The 19,173-nt window shown below is 52.7% G+C and overlaps 1 pseudogene across 1 annotated transcript in view; it reads right to left on the bottom strand.

The window, feature by feature from the left end:
* LOC107307134 (filamin-C-like) overlaps nt 1-19,173 on the bottom strand; it is a 149,492-nt pseudogene that overhangs the window by 64,298 nt on the left and 66,021 nt on the right. The window contains exons 19-22 of the transcript XR_014941036.1: nt 17,693-18,290; nt 11,366-11,539; nt 3,984-4,146; nt 1,442-1,602 (exon numbers count right to left, since the gene is read on the bottom strand). The product of XR_014941036.1 is annotated as a filamin-C-like (transcript). The remainder of the gene's footprint in view (nt 1-1,441; nt 1,603-3,983; nt 4,147-11,365; nt 11,540-17,692; nt 18,291-19,173) is intronic.

A 19,173-nucleotide genomic window follows, 5' to 3' on the forward strand; every position in this document is an offset into this window, starting at 1 on the left:
ACCGGGACCTGGGATGGGTCAACTGGGTCTGAGACAGGGACACGGAATGGGGAACCTGTGGGAGATAAATGGGTCAGAACCAGAACCAGAACCAGAACCAGAACCAGAACCGGGACCAGAACCAGAACCAGAACCGGGACAGAACCAGGACCTGGGACGGGTCAACTGGGTCTGACACGGGGACACGGAACGGGGAACCTGCAGGAATAACGGGTCAGAACCAGAACCAGAACCGGGACAGAACTGGGACCTGGGATGGGTCAACTGGGTCTGACACGGGGACACGGAACGGGGAACCTGCGGGAGATAAATGGGTCAGAACCAGAACCAGAACCAGAACCGGGACAGAACAGGGGACCTGGGGCAGGTCAACTGGGTCTGACACGGGGACACAGAACGGGGAACCTGCGGGAAACAACGGGTCAGAACCAGAACTGGGACGGAACTGGAACTGGAACCGGGTCAGAAACCGAACCAGGACGGAACCAGGATGGAACCAGAACCGGGACAGAACTGGAACAGAACCAGAACCGGGACAGAACTGGCACAGAACCAGAACCGGGACAGAACCGGAACTGGGACAGAGGGGGGAGGGGGGGTGGAATGGGATGGATGGGATATTATGGGATGGATGAGATGAGGTGGGATATTATGGGATGGGATGAGATGGGTTATTATAGGATGGGATATTATGGGATGGATGAGATGGGATATTATGGGATGGGATATTATGGGATGGGGTGAGATGGGATATTATAGGATGGGACATTATGGGATGGGATGAGATGGGATATTATAGGATGGGATATTATGGGATGGGGTGAGATGGGATATTATGGGATGGGATATTATGGGATGGGATATTATGGGAAGGGATGGGTGTGATGGGATGGAATATTATGGGATGGGATGGGATGGAGGGGGATGGGATATTATGGGATGGATGAGATGAGGTGGGATATTATGGGATGGATGGGATATTATAGGATGGGATATTATGGCATGGAGTGAGATGGGATATTATAGGATGGGATATTATGGGATGGGATATTATGGGATGGGGTGAGATGGGATATTATAGGATGGGATATTATGGGATGGGATATTATGGGATGGGATGAGATGGGATATTATAGGATGGGATATTATGGGATGGGATGAGATGGGATATTATAGGATGGGATATTATGGGATGGGGTGAGATGGGATATTATGGGATGGGATATTATGGGATGGATGAGATGGGATATTATAGGATGGGATATTATGGGATGGGGTGAGATGGGATATTATAGGATGGGATATTATGGGATGGGATATTACGGGATCCCCCCACCCCCCATGCCCCCCATGTCCCCATGCCCCCCATGCCCCCCATGTCCCCATGCCCCCCATCTCCCCATGCCCCCCATGTCCCCATACCCCCCATATCCCCCCATACCGGGGATGGGTCTCCCCCCGAAGCTGATGTTGACGTCGTAGTCCCCTGCGCTGTAGGGCACGTACTCCACGGAGCAGCTGCCGTCCTTGTTGTCCTGGCACGACATCTTGGCCTCCGACGGACCCTCGATGGCCAGACCCAGCCCCCCCGTACCTGCACCCCTGGGGACACAGCGGCACAGTGGGGTTAATGGGGGCAGCCCCCAATGGGAACATGGGGACGGTAAGGGGACATGGGGACTGGGTGGGGACATATGGGATCAGGGGACAGAGTGGGGATGGCTGGGATGAGGGGACAGCATGGGGATCTCTGCAATGGGGGGACAGTGTGGAGACCTATGGGATAAGGGGACAGTGTGGGGACCTGTGGGATAAGAGGACAGTATAGGGCCCTATGGGATATAGGGGATGGTATGGGGTCCTATGGGATAAGGGCACAGTGTGGGGCCCTATGGGATAAGGGGATGGTATGGGGACCTATGGGATATAGGGGACAGTTTGGGGACCTGTGGGATAAGGGGATGGTATGGGGTCCTATGGGATAAGGGCACAGTGTGGGGTCCTATGGGATAAGAGCACAGTGTGGGGACCTATGGGATAAGGGGACAGTGTGGGGACCTATGGGATAAGGGGACAGAGTGGGGACCTATGGGATATAGGGGACAGTTTGGGGACCTATGGGATAAGGGCACAGTGTGGGGCCCTATGGGATAAGGGGATGGTATGGGGTCCTATGGGATAAGGGCACAGTGTGGGGACCTATGGGATATAGGGGACAGTGTGGGGACCTATGGGATAAGGGGATGGTATGGGGTCCTATAGGATATAGGGGACAGTGTGGGGACCTATGGGATAAGGGCACAGTGTGGGGCCCTATGGGATAAGGGGATGGTATGGGGTCCTATGGGATAAGGGCACAGTGTGGGGCCCTATGGGATAAGGGGATGGTATGGGGTCCTATGGGATAAGGGCACAGTGTGGGGACCTATGGGATAAGGGGATGGTATGGGGTCCTATGGGATAAGGGGACAGTGTGGGGACCTGTGGGATAAGAGGACAGTATAGGGCCCTATGGGATATAGGGGATGGTATGGGGCCCTATGGGATAAGGGCACAGTATGGGGCCCTATGGGATATAGGGGACAGTGTGGGGACCTATGGGATAAGGGGATGGTATGGGGACCTATGGGATAAGGGGATGGTATGGGGACCTATGGGATATAGGGGACAGTGTGGGGACCTATGGGATAAGGGGACGGTGTGGGGATGTCTGGGATAAGGGGATGGTATGGGGACCTCTGCAATGGGGGGACAGCGTGGGGACCACCATGACAAGGGGACAGTGTGGGGACCTGTGGGACGAGGGGACAGTGTGGGGACCTCTGCAAAGGGGGGACAGTGTGGGGACCTCCACCGGTGGCAGTGATGGTGGTGATGGTGGTGATGGCCATGATGGCCGTGATAGTGATGATGGCGATGATGGCCATGATGGCAATGGTGGTGATGATGATGATGGTGATGATGGTGGTGATGATGGTGATGGTGATGATGGTGGTGATGGTGGTGATGATGGTGATGGTGGTGATGGTGGTGATGGTGATGATGGTGGTGATGGCCATGATGGCAATGGTGGTGATGATAATGATGGTGGTGGTGTGGGTGGTGATGGCCATGATGATGATGGTGGTGATGATCATGATGGCTGTGATAGTGATGACGGTGATAATGATGGTCATGATAGTGGAGATGGTGATGGCCATGATGGCCATGATGGTGATGGTGGTGATGGCCATGATGGTGGTGGTGATAATGATGGTGGTGGTGTGGGTGGTGATGGCCATGATGATGGTGGCCATGATGGTGGTGATGATGGTGATGGCCATGATGATGATGGCCATGATGATGATGGCCATGATGATGATGGCCATGATGATGGTGATGATGGTGATGGCCATATTGGCTGTACTGGTTGTGATGATGGTGGCCATACTGGCCGTGTTGGTGATGATGATGATGGCCATGATGATGGTGGCCATACTGGCTGTGTTGGTGATGATGATGATGGCCATGATGATGGTGGCCATGCTGGCCGTGTTGGTGATGATGATGATGGCCATGATGATGGTGGCCATACTGGCCGTGTTGGTGATGATGATGATGGCCATGATGATGGTGGCCATGATGATGGTGGCCATACTGGCCGTGTTGGTGATGATGATGATGGCCATGATGATGGTGGCCATGATGATGGTGGCCATACTGGCCGTGTTGGTGATGATGATGATGGCCATGATGATGGTGGCCATGCTGGCTGTGTTGGTGATGATGATGATGGCCATGATGATGGTGGCCATACTGGCCGTGTTGGTGATGATGATGATGGCCATGATGATGATGGCCATGATGATGGTGGCCATGCTGGCCGTGTTGGTGGTGATGATGATGGCCATGATGATGGTGGCCATGCTGGCCGTGTTGGTGATGATGATGATGGCCACGATGATGGTGGCCATGCTGGTACCGGTCCCGGTTCTGGCCCTCACCTGGTCTGCACGGTGAAGCAGTTGGCTCTGCCCACCAGGCCGCTCTCCAGGCCGGGTCCGTGGGCGGTGACTCGCGTGGGGTCGCAGCCCTCGGCCACTGACACGTGGAACGGGGAGTGCGGGACCGGCAGCTCCTGGAACGTCACCGCCACCTGGTGGACGCCTGAGGGGGGGGACGGAACGTGAGCACGGGGAGTGGGGGGCAAGGGGGGGATGGGGGTAACATGGGGGGATGGTGAGCAAGGGGGGGGGTTGGGGGTCCCATGGGGGGGTATGGTGACCAAGGGGGGATTTGGGGTCCAAACGGGAGGATTTGGGGGTCCCGTGTGGGGGTATGGTGACCAAGGGGGGATTTGGGGTCCCATGGGGGGGATTTGGGGTCCAAAGGGGAGGATTTGGGGGCCCCGTGTGGGGGTATGGTGACCAAGGGGGGGATTTGGGGTCCCATGGGGGGGTATGGTGACCAAGGGGGGGATTTGGGGTCCAAAGTGGGGATTTGGGGGTCCCATGGGGGGAATGGTGACCAAGGGGGGGAATTGGGGTCCAAAGGGGAGGATCTGGGGGTCCCATGGGGGGGTATGAGGATGAACGGGTGGGATCTGGGGTCCAAAGGGGGCTATGGTGACCAAGGGGGGATTTGGGGGTCCCATGGGCGGATTTGGGGTCCAAAGGGGAGGATTTGGGGTCCCATGGGGGGTATGGTGACCAAGGGGGGGGATTTGGGGTCCCATGGTGGGGATTTGGGGTCCCATGGGGGGAATGGTGACCAAGGGGGGGATTTGGGGTCCAAAGGATGGGATTTGGGGGTCCCATGTGGGGGTATGGTGACCAAGGGGGGATTTGGGGTCCCATGGGGGGGATTTGGGGTCCAAAGGGGAGGATTTGGGGGCCCCGTGTGGGGGTATGGTGACCAAGGGGGGGATTTGGGGTCCCATGGGGGGGTATGGTGACCAAGGGGGGGATTTGGGGTCCCATGGGGGGGTATGGTGACCAAGGGGGGGATTTGGGGTCCAAAGTGGGGATTTGGGGGTCCCATGGGGGGTATTGTGACCAAGGGGGGGATTTGGGGTCCAAAGTGGGGATTTGGGGGTCCCATGGGGGGAATGGTGACCAAGGGGGGGAATTGGGGTCCAAAGGGGAGGATCTGGGGGTCCCATGGGGGGGTATGAGGATGAACGGGTGGGATCTGGGGTCCAAAGGGGGCTATGGTGACCAAGGGGGGGATTTGAGGTCTCATGGGGAGGAATGGTGACAAAGGGGGGGATTGGGATCCCATGGTGGGGATTTGGGGGTCTCATTGGAGGAATGGTGACCAAGGGGGGATTTGGGGTTCCCATGGTGGGGATCTGGAGTCCAAAGGGGAGGATCTGGAGGTCCCATGGGGGGTATGGTGACCAAGGGGGGATTTGGGGTCCCATGGTGAGGATTTGGGGGTCCCATGGGGGGATGGTGAGCAATGGGGGGGATTGGGGTACAAAGGGGAGGATCTGGGGGTCCCATGGGGGGTATGGTGACCAAGGGGGGGATTTGGGGTCCAAAGGGGGGGGATTTGGGGTCCCATGGTGGGGATTTGGGGTCCCATGGGGGGGTATTGTGACCAAGGGGGGGAATTGGGGTCCAAAGGGGGATATGGTGACCAAGGGGGGGGATTTGGGGTCCAAGGGGGAGGATCTGGGGTTCAAAGGGGTGTGTGGTGACCAATGGGGGGGATTTGGGGTTCCATGGTGAGGATTTGAGGTCCAAGGGGAGGATCTGGAGGTCCTATGGGGGGTATGGTGACCAAGGGGGGGATTTGGGGTCCCATGGGTGGGCATGGTGATCAATGGGGGGTGAATGGGGGTCTCATGGGGGGGATTTGGGGGTCCCATTGGAGGTATGGTGACCGGGGGGGATTTGGGGTCCCATGGTGGGGATTTGGGGTCCCATGGGGGGGTATTGTGACCAAGGGTGGGATTTGGGGTCCAAAGGGGGGTATGGTGACCAATGGGGGGGATTTGGGGTCCCATGATGAGGATTTGGGGTCCAAAGGGGAGGATTTGGGGGTCCCGTGGGGGGGTATAGGGACCAAGGGAGGGGGATTGGGGTCCAAAGGGGGGGGATTTGGGGTCCCATGGTGGGGATTTGGGGGTCCCATTGGAGGTATGGTGACCAAGGGGTGGGATTTGGAGTCCAAAGGGGAGAATTTGGGGTCCTTTGAGGGGGTATGGTGACTAATGGGGGGGAATGGGGGTCCCATGTGGGGGGGTATGGTGACCAAGGGAGGGGGACTGGGATCCAAAGGCGGGGGATTTGGGGTCCCATGGTGGGGACTTGGGGGTACCATGGGGGGTATGGCGAGCAAGGGGGGATTTGGGGTACAAAGGGAAGGATCTGGGGGTCCCGTGGGGGGGTATGGTGACCAAGGGAGGGGGATTGGGATCCAAAGGCGGGGGATTTGGGGTCCCATGGTGGGGATTTGGGGGTCCCATGGGGGGGTATTGTGACCAAGGGGGGGAATTGGGGTCCAAAGGGGAGGATCTGGGGGTCTCGTGGGGGGTATGGGGATGAACGGGTGGGATCTGTGGTCCAAAGGGGGCTATGGTGACCAAGGGGGGGATTTGAGGGTCCCATGGTGGGGATTTGGGGTCCAAAGGGTGGGATTTGGGGGTCCCATGTGTTGTATGGTGACCAAGGGGGGGGATTTGGGGTCCCATGGGTGGGAATGGTGACCAAGGGGGGGGATTTGGGGTTCCCATGGTGGGGATTTGGGGTCCAAAGGGTGGGATTTGGGGGTCCCATGGGAGTGTATGGTGACCAAGGGGGGGGATTTGGGGTCCCATGGTGGGGATTTGGGGTCCCATGGGGGGAATGGTGACCAAGGGGGGGATTTGGGGTCCAAAGGATGGGATTTGGGGGTCCCATGTGGGGGTATGGTGACCAAGGGGGGGATTTGGGGTCCCATGGGGAATACGGCGTCCCAGGGTATATTGGGGTCCTGCAGGACTGTGGGGTCCCAAGGGTGCATAGGGGTCCCATGGGGGCTATGGGGTCCTGCAGTGCATTGGGGTCTCATGGTGTATTGGGGTCCCATGGGGGCTATGGGGTCCCACAGTGCACTGGGGTCCCATGGGGGCTATGGAGTCTCATGGTGCATTGGGGTCCCAAGGGGTCTATGGGGTCCCATAGTGTATTGGGGTCCCACAGCGTATTGGGGTCCCATGGAGTCTATAGGGTCCCATAGGGGCTATGTGGTCCCATAGTGCACTGGGGTCCCATAGGGGCTATGGGGTCCCATATTGCATTGGGGTCCCACAGTGTATTGTGGTCCCATAGGGCTATAGGGTCCCAAGGGGTCTATAGGGTCCCATAGTGCATTGTGGTCCCATGGTGCCTATAGGGTCCCATATTGCATTGGTGTCTATAGGGTCCCATATTGCATTGGTGTCTATAGGGTCCCATATTGCATTGGTGCCTATAGGGTCCCATATTGCATTGGTGTCTATAGGGTTCCATAGTGCATTATGGTCCCATAGGGTCTATAGGGTCCCATATTGCATTGGTGTCTATAGGGTCCCATATCATTGGTGTCTATAGGGTCCCATATAGCATTGGTGTCTATAGGGTCCCATAGTGCATTGGTGTCTATAGGGTCCCATATTGCATTGATGTCTATAGGGTCCCATATAGCATTGGTGTCTATAGGGTCCCATATTGCATTGGTGTCTATAGGGTCCCATATCATTGGTGTCTATAGGGTCCCATATTGCATTGGTGCCTATAGGGTCCCATATTGCATTGGTGTCTATAGGGTCCCATATTGCATTGGTGTCTATAGGGTCCCATATCATTGGTGTCTATAGGGTCCCATATTGCATTGGTGTCTATAGGGTCCCATATTGCATTGGTGTCTATATGGTCCCATATAGCATTGGTGTCTATAGGGTCCCATTGGTGTCTATAGGGTCCCATATTGCACTGGTGCCTATTGGGTCCCATATAGCATTGGTGTCTATAGGGTCCCATATAGCATTGGTGTCTATATGGTCCCATATAGCATTGGTGTCTATAGGGTCCCATATTGCATTGGTGTCTATAGGGTCCCATATCATTGGTGTCTATAGGGTCCCATATTGCATTGGTGCCTATAGGGTCCCATATCATTGGTGTCTATAGGGTCCCATATTGCATTGGTCTCTATAGGGTCCCATATTGCATTGGTGTCTATATGGTCCCATATAGCATTGGTGTCTATAGGGTCCCATTGGTGTCTATAGGGTCCCATATTGCACTGGTGCCTATTGGGTCCCATATAGCATTGGTGTCTATAGGGTCCCATATAGCATTGGTGTCTATATGGTCCCATATAGCATTGGTGTCTATAGGGTCCCATATTGCATTGGTGTCTATAGGGTCCCATATTGCATTGGTGCCTATAGGGTCCCATATTGCATTGGTGTCTATAGGGTTCCATAGTGCATTATGGTCCCATAGGGTCTATAGGGTCCCATATTGCATTGGTGTCTATAGGGTCCCATATCATTGGTGTCTATAGGGTCCCATATAGCATTGGTGTCTATAGGGTCCCATAGTGCATTGGTGTCTATAGGGTCCCACATTGCATTGGTGTCTATAGGGTCCCATATTGCATTGATGTCTATAGGGTCCCATATAGCATTGGTGTCTATAGGGTCCCATATTGCATTGGTGTCTATAGGGTCCCATATCATTGGTGTCTATAGGGTCCCATATTGCATTGGTGCCTATAGGGTCCCATATTGCATTGGTGTCTATAGGGTCCCATATCATTGGTGCCTATAGGGTCCCATATTGCATTGGTGTCTATAGGGTCCCATATCATTGGTGCCTATAGGGTCCCATATTGCATTGGTGTCTATAGGGTCCCATATTGCATTGGTGTCTATAGGGTCCCATATCATTGGTGTCTATAGGGTCCCATATTGCATTGGTGTCTATAGGGTCCCATATTGCATTGGTGTCTATATGGTCCCATATAGCATTGGTGTCTATAGGGTCCCATTGGTGTCTATAGGGTCCCATATTGCACTGGTGCCTATTGGGTCCCATATAGCATTGGTGTCTATATGGTCCCATATAGCATTGGTGTCTATAGGGTCCCATATTGCATTGGTGTCTATAGGGTCCCATATCATTGGTGTCTATAGGGTCCCATATTGCATTGGTGTCTATAGGGTCCCATATTGCATTGGTGCCTATAGGGTCCCATATTGCATTGGTGTCTATAGGGTTCCATAGTGCATTATGGTCCCATAGGGTCTATAGGGTCCCATATTGCATTGGTGTCTATAGGGTCCCATATCATTGGTGTCTATAGGGTCCCATATAGCATTGGTGTCTATAGGGTCCCATAGTGCATTGGTGTCTATAGGGTCCCATAGTGCATTGGTGTCTATAGGGTCCCACATTGCATTGGTGTCTATAGGGTCCCATATTGCATTGATGTCTATAGGGTCCCATATAGCATTGGTGTCTATAGGGTCCCATATTGCATTGGTGTCTATAGGGTCCCATATCATTGGTGTCTATAGGGTCCCATATTGCATTGGTGTCTATAGGGTCCCATATTGCATTGGTGCCTATAGGGTCCCATATTGCATTGGTGTCTATAGGGTTCCATAGTGCATTATGGTCCCATAGGGTCTATAGGGTCCCATATTGCATTGGTGTCTATAGGGTCCCATATCATTGGTGTCTATAGGGTCCCATATTGCATTGGTGTCTATAGGGTCCCATATCATTGGTGTCTATAGGGTCCCATATTGCATTGATGTCTATAGGGTCCCATAGTGCATTGGTGTCTATAGGGTCCCATATTGCATTGGTGCCTATAGGGTCCCATATCATTGGTGCCTATAGGGTCCCATATCATTGGTGTCTATAGGGTCCCATATTGCATTGTGGTCCATAGGGTCCCATATAGCATTGGTGTCTATAGGGTCCCATATTGCATTGGTGTCTATAGGGTCCCATATCATTGGTGTCTATAGGGTCCCATATTGCATTGATGTCTATAGGGTCCCATGGGGTCTATAGGGTCCCATATTGCATTGGTGCCTATAGGGTCCCATATCATTGGTGTCTATAGGGTCCCATATTGCATTGTGGTCTATAGGGTCCCATATCATTGGTGTCTATAGGGTCCCATATCATTGGTGACTATAGGGTCCCATATCATTGGTGTCTATAGGGTCCCATATTGCATTGGTGTCTATAGGGTCCCATGGGGTCTATAGGGTCCCATATTGCATTGGTGTCTATAGGGTCCCATGGGGTCTATAGGGTCCCATATTGCATTGGTGTCTATAGGGTCCCATATAGCATTGGTGTCTATAGGGTCCCATATTGCATTGGTGTCTATAGGGTCCCATATCATTGGTGTCTATAGGGTCCCATATTGCATTGGTGCCTATTGGGTCCCATATTGCATTGTGGTCTATAGGGTCCCATAGTGCATTGGTGTCTATAGGGTCCCATATTGCATTGGTGTCTATAGGGTCCCATAGTGCATTATGGTCCCATAGGGCCTATAGGGTCCCATATTGCATTGGTGTCTATAGGGTCCAATAGTGCATTATGGTCCCATAGGGTCTATAGGGTCCCATATTGCATTGGTGCCTATAGGGTCCCATATCATTGGTGCCTATATGGTCCCATATCATTGGTGTCTATAGGGTCCAATATTGCATTGGTGTCTATAGGGTCCCATATTGCATTGGCGTCTATAGGGTCCCATATTGCATTGGTGTCTATAGGGTCCCATATTGCATTGGTGTCTATAGGGTCCCATATTGCATTGGCGTCTATAGGGTCCCATATTGCATTGGTGTCTATAGGGTCCCATATTGCATTGGTGCCTATAGGGTCCCATAGTGCATTGGTGTCTATAGGGTCCCATAGTGCATTGGTGTCTATAGGGTCCCATGGGGTCTATAGGGTCCCATATTGCATTGGTGCCTATAGGGTCCCATGGGGTCTATAGGGTCCCATATTGCATTGGTGTCTATAGGGTCCCATATAGCATTGGTGTCTATAGGGTCCCATATCATTGGTGTCTATAGGGTCCCATATTGCATTGGTGTCTATAGGGTCCCATAGGGTCTATAGGGTCCCATATTGCATTGGTGTCTATAGGGTCCCATAGTGCATTGGTGTCTATAGGGTCCCATATTGCATTGGTGCCTATAGGGTCCCATATCATTGGTGTCTATAGGGTCCCATATTGCACTGGTGCCTATAGGGTCCCATATCATTGGTGCCTATAGGGTCCCATATCATTGGTGTCTATAGGGTCCCATAGTGCATTGGTGTCTCTATAGTGTCCCATTGGTGTCTATGTGCCCCATAGCACCGTGTCCCGTACGGACCCTCCTCGCTCGGCGTGTACCGGACCCGGTACGTCCCGTCCCCGCAGTCGGTGACGTCACACTCTGCGCAGGCTCCGGAAGGGGCGGTGACGCGCGCGCCCACGTGGGACCCGCCGGAAGGAGCCAGGGAGCGCGCGTCAACCGTGAACTCCGTCATGACGTCACGGAGCGGACCTGGAGCGGGGGGAGAATTGGGGGTTATATGGGTTATATGGGGTTATATGGGGTTATATGGGGTTATATGGGGTATATGGGGTTATATGGGGTATATGGGGTATATGGGGTTATATGGGGTTATATGGGGTTATATGGGGTTATATGGGTTATATGGGTTATATGGGGTTATATGGGGTTATATGGGGTTATATGGGTTATATGGGGTTATATGGGGTTATATGGGGTTATATGGGGGGTTATATGGGGTTATATGGGGTTATATGGGGTTATATGGGGTCATATGGGGTTATATGGGGTTATATGGGGTTATATGGGGTCATATGGGGTTATATGGGGTTATATGGGTTATATGGGGTTATATGGGGTTATATGGGGGGATATGGGGTTATATGGGTTATATGGGGTTATATGGGGTTATATGGGTTATATGGGGTTATATGGGGTTATATGGGGTTATATGGGGTTATATGGGTTTATATGGGGTTATATGGGGTCATATGGGGTTATATGGGGTTATATGGGGTATATGGGGTTATATGGGGTTATATGGGGTTATATGGGGATATATGGGGTTATATGGGGTTATATGGGTTATATGGGGTTATATGGGGTCATATGGGGTTATATGGGTTATATGGGGTTATATGGGGGTATATGGGGTTATATGGGGGTATATGGGGTTATATGGGGTTATATGGGGTTATATGGGGTTATATGGGTTATATGGGGGGTTATATGGGTTATATGGGTTATATGGGGTTATATGGGTTATATGGGGTTATATGGGGTTATATGGGGTTATATGGGTTATATGGGGTCATATGGGGTTATATGGGGGTATATGGGTTATATGGGTTATATGGGGTTATATGGGGGTATATGGGTTATATGGGGTCATATGGGGTTATATGGGGTTATATGGGGTTATATGGGTTATATGGGTTATATGGGTTATATGGGGTCATATGGGGTTATATGGGGACATATGGGGTTATATGGGTTATATGGGGTTATATGGGGTTATATGGGTTATATGGGGTCATATGGGGTTATATGGGGTTATATGGGGTCATATGGGGTATATGGGGTTATATGGGGTTATATGGGTTATATGGGGTTATATGGGGTTATATGGGGTTATATGGGGGGTTATATGGGGTTATATGGGGTTATATGGGGTTATATGGGGTTATATGGGGTTATATGGGTTATATGGGGTTATATGGGTTATATGGGTTATATGGGGTTATATGGGGTTATATGGGGTTATATGGGGGGATATGGGGGTATATGGGTTATATGGGGTTATATGGGGTTATATGGGGTTATATGGGGTTATATGGGGTTATATGGGGTTATATGGGGTCATATGGGGGGTTATATGGGGGGATATGGGGTTATATGGGGTCATATGGGGTTATATGGGGTCATATGGGGTTATATGGGGTTATATGGGGTTATATGGGGTCATATGGGGTCATATGGGTTATATGGGGTTATATGGGGTCATATGGGGTCATATGGGGTTATATGGGGTTATATGGGGTTATATGGGGTTATATGGGGTTATATGGGGTTATATGGGGGGTTATATGGGGTTATATGGGTTATATGGGGTTATATGGGGTTATATGGGTTATATGGGGTTATATGGGGTTATATGGGTTATATGGGGTTATATGGGTTATATGGGGTTATATGGGGTTATATGGGTTATATGGGTTATATGGGGTTATATGGGTTATATGGGTTATATGGGGTTATATGGGGTTATATGGGGTTATATGGGGTTATATGGGGTTATATGGGGTTATATGGGGTTATATGGGGTCATATGGGGTTATATGGGTTATATGGGTTATATGGGGTTATATGTGGTCATATGGGGTTATATGGGGTCATATGGGGGGTTATATGGGGTTATATGGGGTCATATGGGGTTATATGGGGTTATATGGAGGGATATGGGGTTATATGGGGTCATATGGGGTTATATGGGGGGATATGGGGTTATATGGGGTCATATGGGGTCATATGGAGTCATATGGGGTCATATGGGGTCATATGGGGTCATATGGGGTTATATGGGGGGATATGGGGTTATATGGGGTCATATGGGGTTATATGGGGTCATATGGAGTCATATGGGGGGTTATATGGGGTCATATGGAGTCATATGGGGGGTTATATGGGGTTATATGGGGTCATATGGGGTTATATGGGGTCATATGGGGTTATATGGGGTTATATGGGGGGATATGGGGTTATATGGGTTATATGGGGTCATATGGGGTTATATGGGGTTATATGGGGGGTTATATGGGGTTATATGGGGTTATATGGGGGGTCATATGGGGTCATATGGGGTCATATGGGGTTATATGGGGGGTTATATGGGGTTATATGGGGTTATATGGGGGGTCATATGGGGTTATATGGGGTCATATGGGGTTATATGGGGTTATATGGGGTTATACGGGGGGTTATATGGGGTCATATGGGGGGTTATATGGGGTCATATGGGGTCATATGGGGTTATATGGGGTCATATGGGGTCATATGGGGTTATATGGGGTTATATGGGGTTATATGGGGGGTTATATGGGGTCATATGGGGGGTTATATGGGGTCATATGGGGTCATATGGGGTTATATGGGGGGTTATATGGGGTCATGTGGGGTCATATGGGATCCTATGGGTTCCTATAGGGGGGTTGGGGGTCATATGGGATCCTATGGGTTCCTATGGGGGGGTTGGGGGTCATATGGGATCCTATGGGGAGAATTGGGGTCATATGGGATCCTATGGGGAGAATTGGGGTCATATGGGATCCTATGGGGAGAACTGGGGGTCATATGGGATCCTATGGGGAGAATTGGGGTCATATGGGGTCCTATGGGGAGAATTGGGGGTCATATGGGATCCTATGGGTGAATTGGGGGTCATATGGATCCTATGGGGAGAACTGGGGGTCATATGGGATGATTTGGGGAGAATTGGGGGTCATATGGGATCCTATGGGGGGTTGGGGGTCATATGGATCCTATGGGGAGAATTGGGGGTCATATGGGATTCAGTGAGTGGATCGGGGTCATATGGGATCCTATGGGGAGAATTGGGGGTCATATGGGGTCCTATGGGTGAATTGGAGGTCATATGGGATCCTATGGGGGGTTGGGGGTCATATGGGGTCCTATGGGGGGTGTTGGGGGTCGTATGGGATCCTATGGGGAGAATTGGGGGTCATATGGGATCATATGGGGAGAATTGGGGGTCATATGGGATCCTATGCAGAGAATTGGGGGTCATATGGGGTCCTATGGGGAGAATTGGGGGTCATATGGATCCTATGGGGAGAATTGGGGGTCATACGGGGTCCTATGTGTATGGCTCCCTATGTGTCCCTATGGCTCTATGGGGTCTGTATGGCTCCCTATGTGTCCCTATGGCTCTATGGGGTCTGTATGGCTCCCTATATGTCCCTATGGCTCTATGGGGTCTGTATGGCTCCCTATGTGTCCCTATGGCTCTATGGGGTCTGTATGGCTCCCTATGTGTCCCTATGGCTCTATGGGGTCTGTATGGCTCCCTATGTGTCCCTATGGCTCTATGGGGTCTGTATGGCTCCCTATATGTCCCTATGGCTCTTTGGGGTCCCCCCGTTCCTACTCACCCCTGGGCTCCACCCCGGCCCCATACACGGCGATGGCGCAGTGTCCCTATATGTCCCTATATGTCTCTATATGTCCCTATATGTCCCTATGGGGTCTGTATGGCTCTTTGGGGTCACTCTGTTCCTACTCACCCCTGGGCTCTACTCCTGCCCCATACACGGCGATGGCACAGTGTCCCTATATGTCCCTATGTGTCCCTATATGTCCCTATATGTCCCTATATGTCCCTATGGCTCTTTGGGGTCCCCCCGTTCCTACTCACCCCTGGGCTCTACTCCTGCCCCATACACGGTGATGGCACAGTGTCCCTATATGTCCCTATGTGTCCCTATATGTCCCTATATATCCCTATATGTCCCTATATGTCCCTATGTGTCCCTATATCTCTCAATGGGGTCACTCTGTTCCTACTCACCCCTGGGCTCCACTCCTGCCCCATACACGGCAATGGCACAGTGTCCCTATGGGGTCTGTATGGCTCTATGGGGTCTGTATGGCTCCCTATATGTCCCTATGGGTTCCCCGTTCCTACTCACCCCTGGGCTCCACTCCAGCCCCATACACGGTGATGGCACAGTGTCCCTATAGGTCCCTATATATCCCCATGTGTCCCTATGGGTTCCCCGTTCCTACTCACCCCTGGGCTCCACTCCTGCCCCATACACTGCGATGGCACAGTGTCCCTATGTGTCCCTATAGGTCCCTATATGTCCCTATATATCCCCATATGTCCCTATGTCCCCCCGTTCCTACTCACCCCTGGGCTCTACTCCTGCCCCATACACGGCGATGGCGCAGTGTCCCTATATGTCCCTATATGTCTCTATATGTCCCTATATGTCCCTATGGGGTCTGTATGGCTCTTTGGGGTCACTCTGTTCCTACTCACCCCTGGGCTCTACTCCTGCCCCATACACGGCGATGGCACAGTGTCCCTATATGTCCCTATGTGTCCCTATATGTCCCTATAGGTCCCTATATGTCCCTATGTGTCCCTATGGCTCTATGGGGTCTGTATGGCTCCCTATATGTCCCTATGGGTCCCCCCGTTCCTACTCACCCCTGGGCTCTACTCCTGCCCCATACACGGCGATGGCACAGTGTCCCTATATGTCCCTATGTGTCCCTATATCTCTCAATGGGGTCACTCTGTTCCTACTCACCCCTGGGCTCCACTCCTGCCCCATACACGGCGATGGCGCAGTGTCCCTATATGTCCCTATATGTCTCTATATGTCCCTATATGTCCCTATGGGGTCTGTATGGCTCTTTGGGGTCACTCTGTTCCTACTCACCCCTGGGCTCCACTCCTGCCCCATACACGGTGATGGCACAGTGTCCCTATAGGTCCCTATATGTCCCTATATGTCCCTATATGTCCCTATATTTCCCTATATGTCCCTATGGGTCCCCCCGTTCCTACTCACCCCTGGGCTCTACTCCTGCCCCATACACGGTGATGGCACAGTGTCCCTATATGTCCCTATATATCCCTATATATCCCTATATGTCCCTATGGTGTCCCTATGGGTCCCCTTGTTCCTACTCACCCCTGGGCTCCACTCCTGCCCCATACACGGCAATGGCACAGTGTCCCTATGTGTCCCTATGGCTCTATGGGGTCTGTATGGCTCGCTATATGTCCCTATGGGTTCCCCGTTCCTACTCACCCCTGGGCTCCACTCCTGCCCCATACACGGTGATGGCACAGTGTCCCTATATGTCCCTATATGTCCCTATATATCCCTATATGTCCCTATGTGTCCCTATATATCCCTATATGTCCCTATGGGTTCCCCGTTCCTACTCACCCCTGGGCTCCACTCCTGCCCCATACACTGCGATGGCACAGTGTCCCTATGTGTCCCTATGGCTCTATGGGGTCTGTATGGCTCCCTATGTGTCCCTATGGCTCTTTGGGGTCCCCCCGTTCCTACTCACCCCTGGGCTCCACCCCGGCCCCATACACGGTGATGGCACAGTGTCCCTATATGTCCCTATATGTCCCTATGTCCCCCCGTTCCTACTCACCCCTGGGCTCCACTCCTGCCCCATACACGGTGATGGCACAGTGTCCCTATATGTCCCTATGTGTCCCTATATGTCCCTATGGCTCTTCGGGGTCCCCCCGTTCCTACTCACCCCTGGGCTCTACTCCTGCCCCATACACAGTGATGGCACAGTGTCCCTATATGTCCCTATGTGTCCCTATATGTCCCTATATGTCCCTATATGTCCCTATGTGTCCCTATATGTCCCTATATGTCCCTATATGTCCCTATGTGTCCCTATATGTCCCTATATGTCCCTATGTGTCCCTATATGTCCCTATGTGTCCCTATGTGTCCCTATGGCTCTTTGGGGTCCCCCCGTTCCTACTCACCCCTGGGCTCCACTCCAGCCCCATACACGGCGATGGCACAGTGTCCCTATGGGGTCTGTATGGCTCTTTGGGGTCTCCCCGTTCGTACTCACCCCTGGGCTCCACTCCAGCCCCATACACGGTGATGGCGCTGAGGTCGATGTCCGGTTCCACGGTGACACACGCCGGGAATTGGGGCACGGTGACGCCGCCGTAGCAGATGGTGACGGTGTAGGCCCCGGCTCGTGCCGGTGTGTAGGTGATGCCGTACGTTCCGTCCCCGTTGTCGTGGATCCGAACCTCGGGCCGGTTCCCCAACTCGTGGCGGATCTCGATGTTCAATTCCGCCTCTCCCGCGTCCCGACAGTCGACGGCGAACGCGGCGCTTTGTCCCACTCTGCCGCCCCGCAGCCCCGGACCCTCGGCCCGAACTTTGGTGGCGTCGAAACGGGGTCGAACCGCGGCCCGGAACGGGGAACCCGGCACGTGCGTCCCGGCAAACAGGATGTTGAGCGAGTAATCGCCCGGTTCGGGCGGCACGTAACGCACCGAGCACGAGCCGTCACCGTTGTCGTGACACTCCAGCTCCGCCTCGCGGGGACCCTCCACCGTCAGACCCAGCGCCCCCGCACCGGCACCGCGGGTGGAGATAGTGAACGTGGCCGGGCTGCCAGCAACGCCGCCGTGAAGGCCCGGACCGAAGGCGTGGACCTGGGGGATGGGGGGATATGGGGTTAGAGGGGATATAGGGGGTATGGGGTTATATGGGGTTAAAGGGGGATATGGGGTTAGAGGGGGTAAAGGGGGGGATATGGGGTTAAAGGGGGATATGGGGTTAAAGGGGGATATGGGGTTAAAGGGAGGGATATGGGGTTATAGGTGTTATACTGGGATATGGGGTTAAAGGGAGGGATATGGGGTTATAGGTGTTATACTGGGGATATGGGGTTAAAGGGGTTAAAGGGGGATATAGGGTTATAGGGGGATATGGGGTTAGAGGGGATATAGGGGGTATGGGGTTATATGGGGTTAAAGGGGGGTATGGGGTTAGAGGGGGAATGGGGTTAGAGGGGTTAGAGGGGGATATGGGGTTATAGGGGGATATGGGGTTATATGGGGGGATATGGGGTTATATGGGGTTATAGGGGGATATGGGGTTATAGGGGGATATGGGGTTAGAGGGGATATAGGGGATATGGGGTTATAGGGGGATATGGGGTTATATGGGGGGATATGGGGTTAGAGGGGATATAGGGGATATGGGGTTAGAGGGGGGATATGGGGTTAGAGGGAATATGGGGATATGGGGTTTAAGGGGGATATGGGGTTAGAGGGGTTAGAGGGGTTATATGGGGATATGGGGTTAGAGGGGGGTATGGGGTTATAGGGGGTTAAAGGGGTTATAGGGGGATATGGGGTTAAAGGGGGATATGGGGTTAGAGGGGGATATGGGGTTAGAGGGGGATATGGGGTTATAGGGGTTATAGAGGGATATGGGGTTAGAGGGGTTAGAGGGGGGATATGGGGTTAAAGGGGGATATGGGGTTAGAGGGGGATATGGGGTTAAAGGGGGGATATGGGGTTATAGGGGATA

Source organism: Coturnix japonica, unplaced genomic scaffold, assembly GCF_054131305.1.
Source record: "Coturnix japonica strain WE unplaced genomic scaffold, WE-NBRP24 Scf055, whole genome shotgun sequence".
Classification (NCBI taxonomy): domain Eukaryota; kingdom Metazoa; phylum Chordata; class Aves; order Galliformes; family Phasianidae; genus Coturnix; species Coturnix japonica.